At 36.9% G+C, this 10,100-nt stretch overlaps 1 long non-coding RNA gene across 1 annotated transcript in view; it reads right to left on the reverse strand.

Moving 5' to 3' along the window:
• LOC309664998 overlaps positions 1-7,786 on the reverse strand; it is a 475,535-nt gene extending 467,749 nt beyond the window's left edge. Inside the window, exon 1 of the long non-coding RNA XR_014266138.1 lies at positions 623-7,786. This is a non-coding gene — a long non-coding RNA (uncharacterized lncRNA). The remainder of the gene's footprint in view (positions 1-622) is intronic.
• Between the last annotated feature and the right edge of the window lie 2,314 nt (positions 7,787-10,100).

A 10,100-nucleotide genomic window follows, 5' to 3' on the forward strand; every position in this document is an offset into this window, starting at 1 on the left:
ATCTCTACTTCCTTGACTCCAGATGGCTCAATGACTGGTTTGACCAAAAGAATATGGCAGAAATGATGCTGTGCCAGTTCTAGAAATAGCCCTTACCTAACTCAGCTGCTTCCTCTCCCTGCTTCTTGGAATGCTCGATTTTAAAACTCTTGTTCTTGAAACGCTCCTTTTAAACCCAGGCCCCATCTTAGAGCTAGTTCACGACACATGAATAAGCCACACATAATAAGGCTCTTTGTTTGAAAGTCCTAGATAAGCATCTAACCTATAGCCAACACCAGCCCAGCCAAGTGACATCTACATACAGCTCAGATGAACTTTTGAATGAGTACAGGCCCACCTGACATCTGAGTAAACACACATAAGAAACAATGAGCAAGAATACCACCTCCTAAAAAATGGTGATGTAGGAGAATCCAGCTTCCCTGTCTCCCCACAAAGATCAATGATTGGACAGCTACCCAGGAACAAAAACTCCAGGCAACCTCTAGAGTTCACTTTGGAAGTTTTAGCACAGAAGAGAAAGAAGGCAACTTCATTTTACCTGCAGCCTCCCATCCCCCAAGCCATCATTGTTCAGTGCCAGTAAGGAATTTCCCAGCTTGAAAGATTTTTCTCTCACCAGATAAAGAAGAGGTGGGTGAGCGATCAGCCTCTCCAGCCTCACATGCAGGACACTATACAAAGGTTCAGCTTCGGTTTCACTCCACTCAGACCAGCACAGCTGAGATGCATTGAGACAGCTAGGGACAAGGAAGAAAAGCAGAGGCTGTTAGCAGACATGCAGTGGGAGCTATTATAGTTCATATAGACCTTCTCTGCAGACAGACTCAGCAGATTTTGCCTCTGAGGGAGTCAATGGCCAGCACTGCCTCATGGTCCGACTGCAAAACTCACCCCCTTTTGCCCCACAGTTATCTGCATTTATTGGTATCAGCTACCCAATTACATAAACACTCCCTTGCCACCACCACCCCTGTCAGAGCCCAGGACCCACACTGGCAGTCATCTGCGTTTTCTATAGCTGTGCAAGTATAAGATGCCAGCTGAGTTCCTTCCCACACCACTACCCTTCTAAACTGAAAGCCACTTTGGTAGCCAGTTCAGGCTTCTGCAGCTGTGCGAGTACAAGATATCAGCCTAGCGCCCCACCCTCTGGCTGACCCCTACACCACGATGCACCCTCATGTCTGTGCTTGGGTCTAGCCCCTCCAGCTATGCACCCACATGCCACCCGCCTGATACCCGTCATTGGTCTCCACTGTAGTGTGCACACACAGGGGAGTGGGTGTAGCCACAGAAGAGCACCCTAACTGTGAGCCCACAGTTGGCACTGGTCCTCCATCACTATGAGTATGTCTAAAACTAGCCCCTGCTGCTACATAGGCACTTGCAGCTGGCCTCCACAGCTGAGTGTGTGAACACCACTTGCTTTGGCCACTATCACTGCCTGCCTTTGTCCCTTGTTACTGGACCTGGAGGTGCCACTTAGAATCACAACAGCTCTTACAGCTACTGTGGATCCTCTGCAGTGCTGGCCAAGAACCACATAGCTGTTGATACTGTGAACCAGAGTGGCCAGAGCTGAAGAAATATCATGCCTCCCTGAACTCATTGCTACCATACATCACTGCACACTTCATTCTGCACCAGTAGACCCAGGGCCACATCATCATCTAGCATGCTCCCACCCACAGGTAAAAGGCTTCCTTTGCTAAAGTCAGTCCATAAAGTCTGGAAAAGGTGAACGCTTCTTCAAATGCACAGAAGCCTGTGCAAGTCTACAGGGACCCAAAAGAATCAGGGAAATATGTCTCTGCCAAAGTAATAGAGTAAACCTCCAGGAATTGGCACCAAAGAAAAGAAGAATCAGAAATTGCCTGACAAAGAATTCAAAATAACTGCTATACAAATGATCAGAAAGCTATAAGAGAACACATATAAACAATTTAACAATATCAGAAAAACAATACAAGAACAAATTGAGAAGTTCAGCCAAGAGGTAGAAAACAAAAAAGAAACAAACAGAAGTTTTGGAGCTGAAGATACAATGAGTGAACTGAAGAATTTAACAGAGAGCTTCAACAGCAGACTTGAACAAGCAGAAGAGAGAATTAGTGAGCTTGAAGACAGATCAACCGAAGCTATCCAATCAGGCAAGCAAAAGAAAAATAATAAAAAGCAATGAAGAAAGTCTACATACTAATGGAATACTATAAAAAGAAATTATATATGCATCATTGGAGTCCCAGAAGGAGAAGAGAGGAGAAAGCAGTAGAAAGCCTATTTAAAGAAATAACAGCTGAGAACTATTTAAATCTGGGAAGAGATTTGGACATACAAGTTCATGAAGCTAATAGGTAAACTCATAATTTCAATCCATAATAATTTTCATCAAAATATATAATAAAACTGTCTAAAACAAAAGACAAAGAATTTTAAAAACAGCAAAATAGGAAAAAAACAAAACAAAACAAAACCTCTCTCATAAAAGGCAATCCTCTTAAGGCTACCAGCAGATTACTCAGCAGAGACCTCGCAGGCCAGGTGAGTATGGGATGATATAATCAAAGTACTAAAACAAAGAAACTACCAACCAAGAATATCTTACCCAGAGAAACTGTCTTTCAGAATTGAAGGCAAAATGAAGAATTTCCCTAATTAAAAAAAATGTTGAGGGAATTCAACACCACTAAACCTGCCTTACAAGGAATGCAGAGAGGAATTCTTCAAGCTGAATCAAAAGCATACTAATTAATTACATTAAAATATAGGAAAATATACAACACACTGGTAAAGGTAAGCATATGGTCAAATTCAGAATACCCCAATACTCTAATATGGTGGTTTGAAAACTAATTCACTTTGGTATAAAGGTTAAATGACAAAAGTATAATAGCTATAGCTTCTACAATTTGTTAATGGATTACACAATATAAAAAGAGGTATGGTGATATCAAAAACATCAAAGGGGGAACAGAAGGATAGAGGATTTGAATGCAAATGAAGTTAAATTGTTATCAGCAGGAAATATAATGAGAATATATATATACACAAATACTTATACATATATGTTTTATGTAAGCCTCATGGGAACCACAAAGCAAAAATCTACCATAGATATGCCAAAGAAAACAGAAAATAATCAAAGCATACCACTAAGGAAAATCATCAATTTAAAAAGGAAAAAAGCCATGGAACTGCAAAACAGCTAGAAAACAATAAGATGGCATTAGTAAGCCCTTATCAGTAATTACTCTAAATGTTAATGGATTGAATTCTTCAGTCAAGTGGCATAGAGTGGCTGGATAGATTTAAAAAACAAACAAACAAATAAACAAGCACCAAAAAAACAAGACCCAAACTTTGAACTGGCTACAAGAGATGCACTTCTGCTTTAAGGACACACATAACTCAAAGTGAAGGGATGTTAATAGATATTCCATTAAAGTAAAAACTAAAAGAGAGAAGGCTTAGCTATACTTATATTGGACAAAATGGACTTTAAGCCAACAATGGTAACAAGAGACAAAAGTGGTCATTATATAAAGATAAGGAGGTCAATTTATCAAGAAGATAAAACAATCATAGATATATATGCACTGAACATGAGAGCAACTACATGTACTAAGCAAATACTAACAGACTTGAAAAGAGAAACAGCCCAAAATAATAGTATTATTATACTATAATATTATATTATAGTATAATATAATATTATAATACTATAATATTATATTATTATAATTAATATTATATTATTATACTATACTTCAACACTCTGCTTTCAGCAATGGAAAAATCATCGAGACAGAAAATCAACAAGGAACTTTGGACTTGAACAATACTTCAGAACAAATAAAACTAATAGACATATACAGAACATTTCATCCCAGAGTAGCAGAATACACATTCTTCTCCATCACACACATAACCTTCTTCAGGACTAATCACAGATCATAAACCAAATCCTAGCAAATTTAAGAAGATTGAAAACATACTAAGAGTCTTTTCTGACCACAAAGATGTAAAACTAGAAGCCAGTAACAGGAGAAGTTTGGAAAATTTACAAATATATGGAGATTAAACAACATGCTACTGAAGAACCAATGAGTCAAAGAAGAAATAAAAAGGGTAAACAAAAAATATCTTGAAACAAATGAAAATGGAAGCAGAACATATGAAAACCTGTGGGATAATGCAAAAGCAGTTCTAACAGGGAAGTTTACAGCAATAAGCACCTACATTAAGAAACAAGAAAGATAAAAAATAAACAACCTCACACCAAAAGGAACTAGAAGAAAAACGAACAAAGACCAAAGTTAGCAGAAGAAAGGATATAAGAAAGACTTGAACATAAATACATGAAATAGAGACCAAAAAAAAAAATAGAAAACATCGACAAACTAAAAAACTGGTTTTCTTAAAGGTAAAATTGACAAAATTTTAGCTAGATTAATTTAGAAAAAATAAAGTCAGAAACGAAAGAGAAGACTTAACAATGATTCCACAGACATACAAAAGATCATGAGAGACTATTATAAATAATTATACACCAACAAACTTGATAACCCAGAAGAGATCAATACATTACTAGAAACATATAACTACCAAGATGAAATCATGAAGAAATAGAAAACATGAACAGACAAATTATGTGCAAGGGAATGAATCAGTAATCAAAAAACCTCCCAACAGAGGAAAGAAAACTAGAAAACTAGATGGTTTCACTGGTGAAGTCTACCAAATATTTAAAGAAGAATTAATGTCAATTCCTTCCAATTACTTCAAAAAAAAAAAAAAAAAACACTGAAGAGTAAGCAACACTTCCAAATTCATCTTATGAGGCCTGTATTACCCTGATATTAAAGACAGATAAGGACACTACAGGAAAAGAACATTACAGACCAATATGCCTGGCAAAAATAAATGTAAAAATTCTCAACAAAATATTAGCTAACTGATTTCAACAGCACATTAAAGGATCATTTATCATAATAAAGGGGGATGTAACCCTGAGATTCAAGACTGGTTCAACATCCACAAATCAATAAATGGTATACACCACATTAACAGAAGAAAGATAAAAATAATATGATCATCTTAACAGAGGTAGAAATATCATTTGACAAAACATAACATCCCTTCATGATAAAAATGCTTAACAAATTGGATATAGAAGAAACATACCTCAACACATTAAGTGCCATATATGACAAACCTAAAGCCAACATAATGCTTAATAGTGAAAGTTTCAAAGCTTTTCCTCTACAATCAGGAGCAAGACATGGATGCCCATTCTCACCATTCCTATTCAACATAGTGCTGGATATTCTAGCCAGAGCAATCGGCCAAGATAAAGAAATAAAAGGCATCAAAAGAGGAAAGGAAGAAGTAAAATTATCTTTGTTTGCAGATAGAAAATCCTAAACACTCCCCCAAAAGACTGCTAGAACTAATCAATATATTCAGTAAAGTTGTAGGATACAAAATTAACATACAGAAAAGAGTTGCATTTCTATACACTAACAACTTGACATTGGTCTTTGCAGAAATTTCCTTATTAAGACACCAAGAGCACAAACAGCAAAAGCAAAAATAAATAACCAGGATTACATAAAACTAAAAAGCTTCTGCACTGCAAAAGAAGCAACCAAGAAAATGAGAAGGTAACGTATGGAATGGGAGAAAATATTTCCAAATCTTCTATCTGATAAGAAATTAATATCCAAAATACATGAAGAAGTCATAAAAACAACAGCAGCAACAAACAAATAGCTCAATTAAAAAATGGGCAGAGGAAGCAAATAGTTTTCTAAAGAAGACATACAGGTACAAGAAAAGGTGTTCAGCATCACTAATCATCAGGGAAATGCAAATCAAAACTACAATGACCTATAGAGTGAAGTAAGTCAGAAAGAGAAAAACAAATACCATATGCTAACACACATATATGGAATCTAAAAAAAAAAAAAAAAATGGTTCTGATGAACCTAGGGGCAGGACAGGAATAAAGACGCAGGCGTAGAGAATGGACTTGAGGACATGGGAAAGGGGAAGGGTAAGCAGAGACAAAGTGAGAGAGTGGCATGGACATATATACACTACCAAATGTAAAATAGATAGCTAGTGGGAAGCAGCCGCATAGCACAGGGAGATCAGCTTGGTGATTTGTGACCACCTAGAGGGGTGGGATAGGGAGGGTGGGAGAGAGACTCAAGAGGGAGGGGATATGGGGATATATGTATATATATATAGCTGATTCACTTTGTTATACAGCAGAAATGAACACAACATTGTAAAGCAATTATACTCCAATAAAGATGTTAAAAAAAAAAAAAAACTACAATGACCTATCACTTCACACCTGTTAGAATAGCTATCATCCCAAAGACAAGAAATAGTAAGTGTCGGTTAGAGTGTGGAGATAAGAGAAGACTTCTGTAATATTGGTAGGAATGCAAATTGTTACAGCCACTATGGAATACAGAATGGATGTTCCTGAAAAAGTTAAAAATAAAAATATCAAACCACCCAGCAATCCCACTTCTGGGTATATATCCAAAGGAACTGAAATCAGGATCTCATAGAGATAATGCACCCCCATATTCACTGCAGCATTATTCACAATAGCCAAGATATGAAAATCATGTGTCTGTCAATGAATGAATGAATAAAGAAAATGTGGTATATTCATACACAATGGGATATTATTGAGCCATGAGAAAAGGAAATCCTGCCATTTATGACAACTTGAATGAAACTTGAGGGCATTATTTTAAGTGAAATGAGCCAGAGAAAGACAAATACCATATGATATCACATATGTGGAATCTAAAAAAGCTAAACTCGGAGAAACAGAGAGTAGAGTGGTGGTTCCCAGAACTAAGTGTGGGGGGAAATGGGAAGATATTGTTCAAAGAGTACAAACTTACACTTACAAGATTAAGTTTTGAGATGTAACGTACAGCATTGTGATTATAGCTAAGAATACTGTATTATACACTTGAATGTTGCTAAGAGAGTAAATCTTAAGTGTCCTACAAAAAAGAAATGGTAATTATGTGATGGATGAAAGTGTTAGGTAGTGCTTTGATGGTAATTATTTTGCAATAGTATAATATCAAATCAACTTATTGTATATCTTAAACTTACTCAATGTGACCTGTCAATTATACCTCAAAACTGGCAAAAGTATTCTACCCCCAACTGAATCAGTCCACAGAACAAAAGAAATTAATAATTATTTTAGGTGATTTATTACATATCAATGGATAAAACAATGTTTACTATGACCTACAAAACCTTACTTGATATGGTCCATACCTCCATGATTTCAACTTCTACCACTGTTCTCACTCACCCAGTTCCAACCATGCTGACCCCTTAACATTCCGTGGACTTGTCTAGCATACTCTTACCTCAGGACCCTGATGTTCTTTTCTGATTATAATGCTCTTGTTTCATAGAGTGGTCTGTAGGGCTGACATCTTCATTCCCTTTACTGATCTGTTCAGACGTCATCTTATTAAAGAATTCTTCCTTGACTGTCCTAAAAAGAGTAGGCCCACTTCTCCCCAGCACACATTTTGCTTCTTGATTTGGTTTATTCTTCTTTACAGCATTTATTATTGTATCTCATACTATGCTTTTACATGTTTGTTTTAATTATTTATCTTTCTCAACAAAAATGCAAGTGCTATAAAGGCAGGGCCACTTTTTCCGCCCAAGTTTTTAACTACTGCAGCTCCAGCACCTAAAAGTGTAGCTGGCAGATCGATACTTGTTGTTTATCAGTGAATTAATTAACTAATGGATGATGGATTGATAAATGAATAAATGAATATGAATTCCATAGGAAAAAAACACAAAATTGCCTTACTGTATGTATAAGAGCAGAAATTATTAATTTAGAGAACACAAAAGGAGGATCCCAGGCTTGGGAAAAGGATCATTTTCCCTAAATGTTGAATATAAGGCTCTTGTAGGACATCTAATAGTAAGTTAACAATTGGAAATAAGTGTCTCAGAGGCTATCTCTTCTCAAAGCCTAGTAAAGTCTAGGCTTTTATATACATACGCAGTATATAGATATGGAGATTTAAGGCATTGCTACAGATAATTTTTCTAAGGGTGGCATCTTAGTCCATTTGGGTTGCTACAGCAAGAATACCATAGACTGGGTAGCTTATAAGTAACACAAATTTATTTCTCACAGTTCTGGAGGCTGGGAAGTCCAACATCAAGTCACCAGCAGTTTAACATCCCATGAGGGCCTGCTCTCATGGGCAGTCATCTTCTAGATGTGTCCTCACATGAGAGAGGAGAATGAGGTAGCTCTCCAGAGTCTCTTTTACAAAGGCACTAGTGCAATTCACCAGGGTTTTGCCCTCGTGATCTAATCACTTCCCAAAGGCCCCACCTCCAAACACCACCACAATGGGTTTTAGGTTTCAGCATATGAATTCTGGGGTGACACAGTCTACTGAAAGAGGAAAATAGAGTGTTAAGAGAAGGCAGCCTAGAATGCAATATGGAGAGGAAAAATGTTTATCTTTTCTAAGTCTTAAACTATGCCAATCCTTGCTATTTACAGGTGTTGTTGTATCAGTTTGTCACATGTCACTGAGGTTATATATTTAACGAATGAAATATATGTCTGCTTATAAAAAGAATATCAGGCATGGAGTAAGGACCTCTGCACTTCAAAATGCTCTTATTTGTTATTTGATTTTTGATTCAATCACGTAGCTTCTCATGGTTATACTTTGACTTTCAAGGCTTCTTTTTCTCTTAGCTTAATTTCTGGCTCTACCTTCAAGTGCCTCCAATGCCAGGCTATTAGTTAAAACCAAAATCCATTTGCTGAGAGCTGGACTTTGACCAAAAAACCACAAGTTTTGTCTTGACAATTGTAGCTGCATTCACTCTGTTGCTAGGAAAATCAGGAGAAACAAAAAGTGATGCAAGATGCTTCCAAGGTTCTGTCTCTTACAATTCCTTTATGAAAACAAAGTCCTCATCTGTTTGTTGTTACTGTTTTTTGTTCAGTCAGTATTGTGTTCTTATGTTGAAGGAACTCTTCTTTCTCTTGAGAAGTCAAAACAAATGTTCTTGAAAGTGTTATTTTAGATTTGTTTTTGCTGTTTTATGTCGTAATGGTCTATTTTGTCATGATTTTTTTTTTCTTACTGTGCTTTTTGACTTTTAGTATTCTGGGGATTTTAGGAGAGAAGCAAAATATATAGTATAAAATTGTATTACCAAGGATGGTTCTTATTGTAATGTTTCATAAGAGGTTTATTGCCTGCTGTAAGCTTTTAAAGATGCCATGATTTTTGTGGACTTCAGTTCAAAACTGTTAAATAAGGTTTAAAGAGTCAGAAAAAATGCCTATAACTGTACAGTTCTTGATTACATTCCTTTAATACAAAGTTCCTCGTTCTTTTTAGTGAAATTAGCGCTTAGTACGTAAGATGCTAAAAGTGATTCTAGTACCAATTACAATGTGTGTGAAGGTATGAGTTTCCCCACACCAAGCAATGCTCAGACACCAGCTGGATTTCCCAAATTCAACTCAGTTCTAACACTATTGGCCCCGAGGTAGCATTGTATTCCACAGATGAAGGGCTCCATCCAAAAAGACTACCCTCCACTTCAAACTTTAAATACAAGCCCAGGTTGTTACCTGTACTTCTGACTGACTGGCTATAAATCACAGATTGCCATGACCCCCTCCTTGGGTTCCCCTCCTTGCAGCTCACAAATTTCAGGAAATCTGTTTACTAACTAGATTATCAGTTTATTTCAAAGGATATTAGAGGATATGAATCAACGGCCAGATAGAGAGATACATGGGTGAGGTCCTGAACAAAGGAGCTTCTGTCCTCATAAAACTTGAGGCCCAGAAAGATGGAACCTGGAAGTATTCTGTTTCCCCAACCTAGAAGCTCCCAGAACCCCATCTCTAACTCAGGAGCAGCCAGATGGAATAAATGTTTAGGGCAAAATTATGGGGAAAGGACAATGAGTTTCAATTCTCTCTCCAGGCAAGCCACTCTCCCTGTATCTGCACAGGTTCACCAACGCAGAAGCTCTCC

Source organism: Balaenoptera physalus (genome assembly GCF_965194825.1).
Source record: "Balaenoptera physalus genome assembly, chromosome: 7".
NCBI lineage: Eukaryota > Metazoa > Chordata > Mammalia > Artiodactyla > Balaenopteridae > Balaenoptera > Balaenoptera physalus.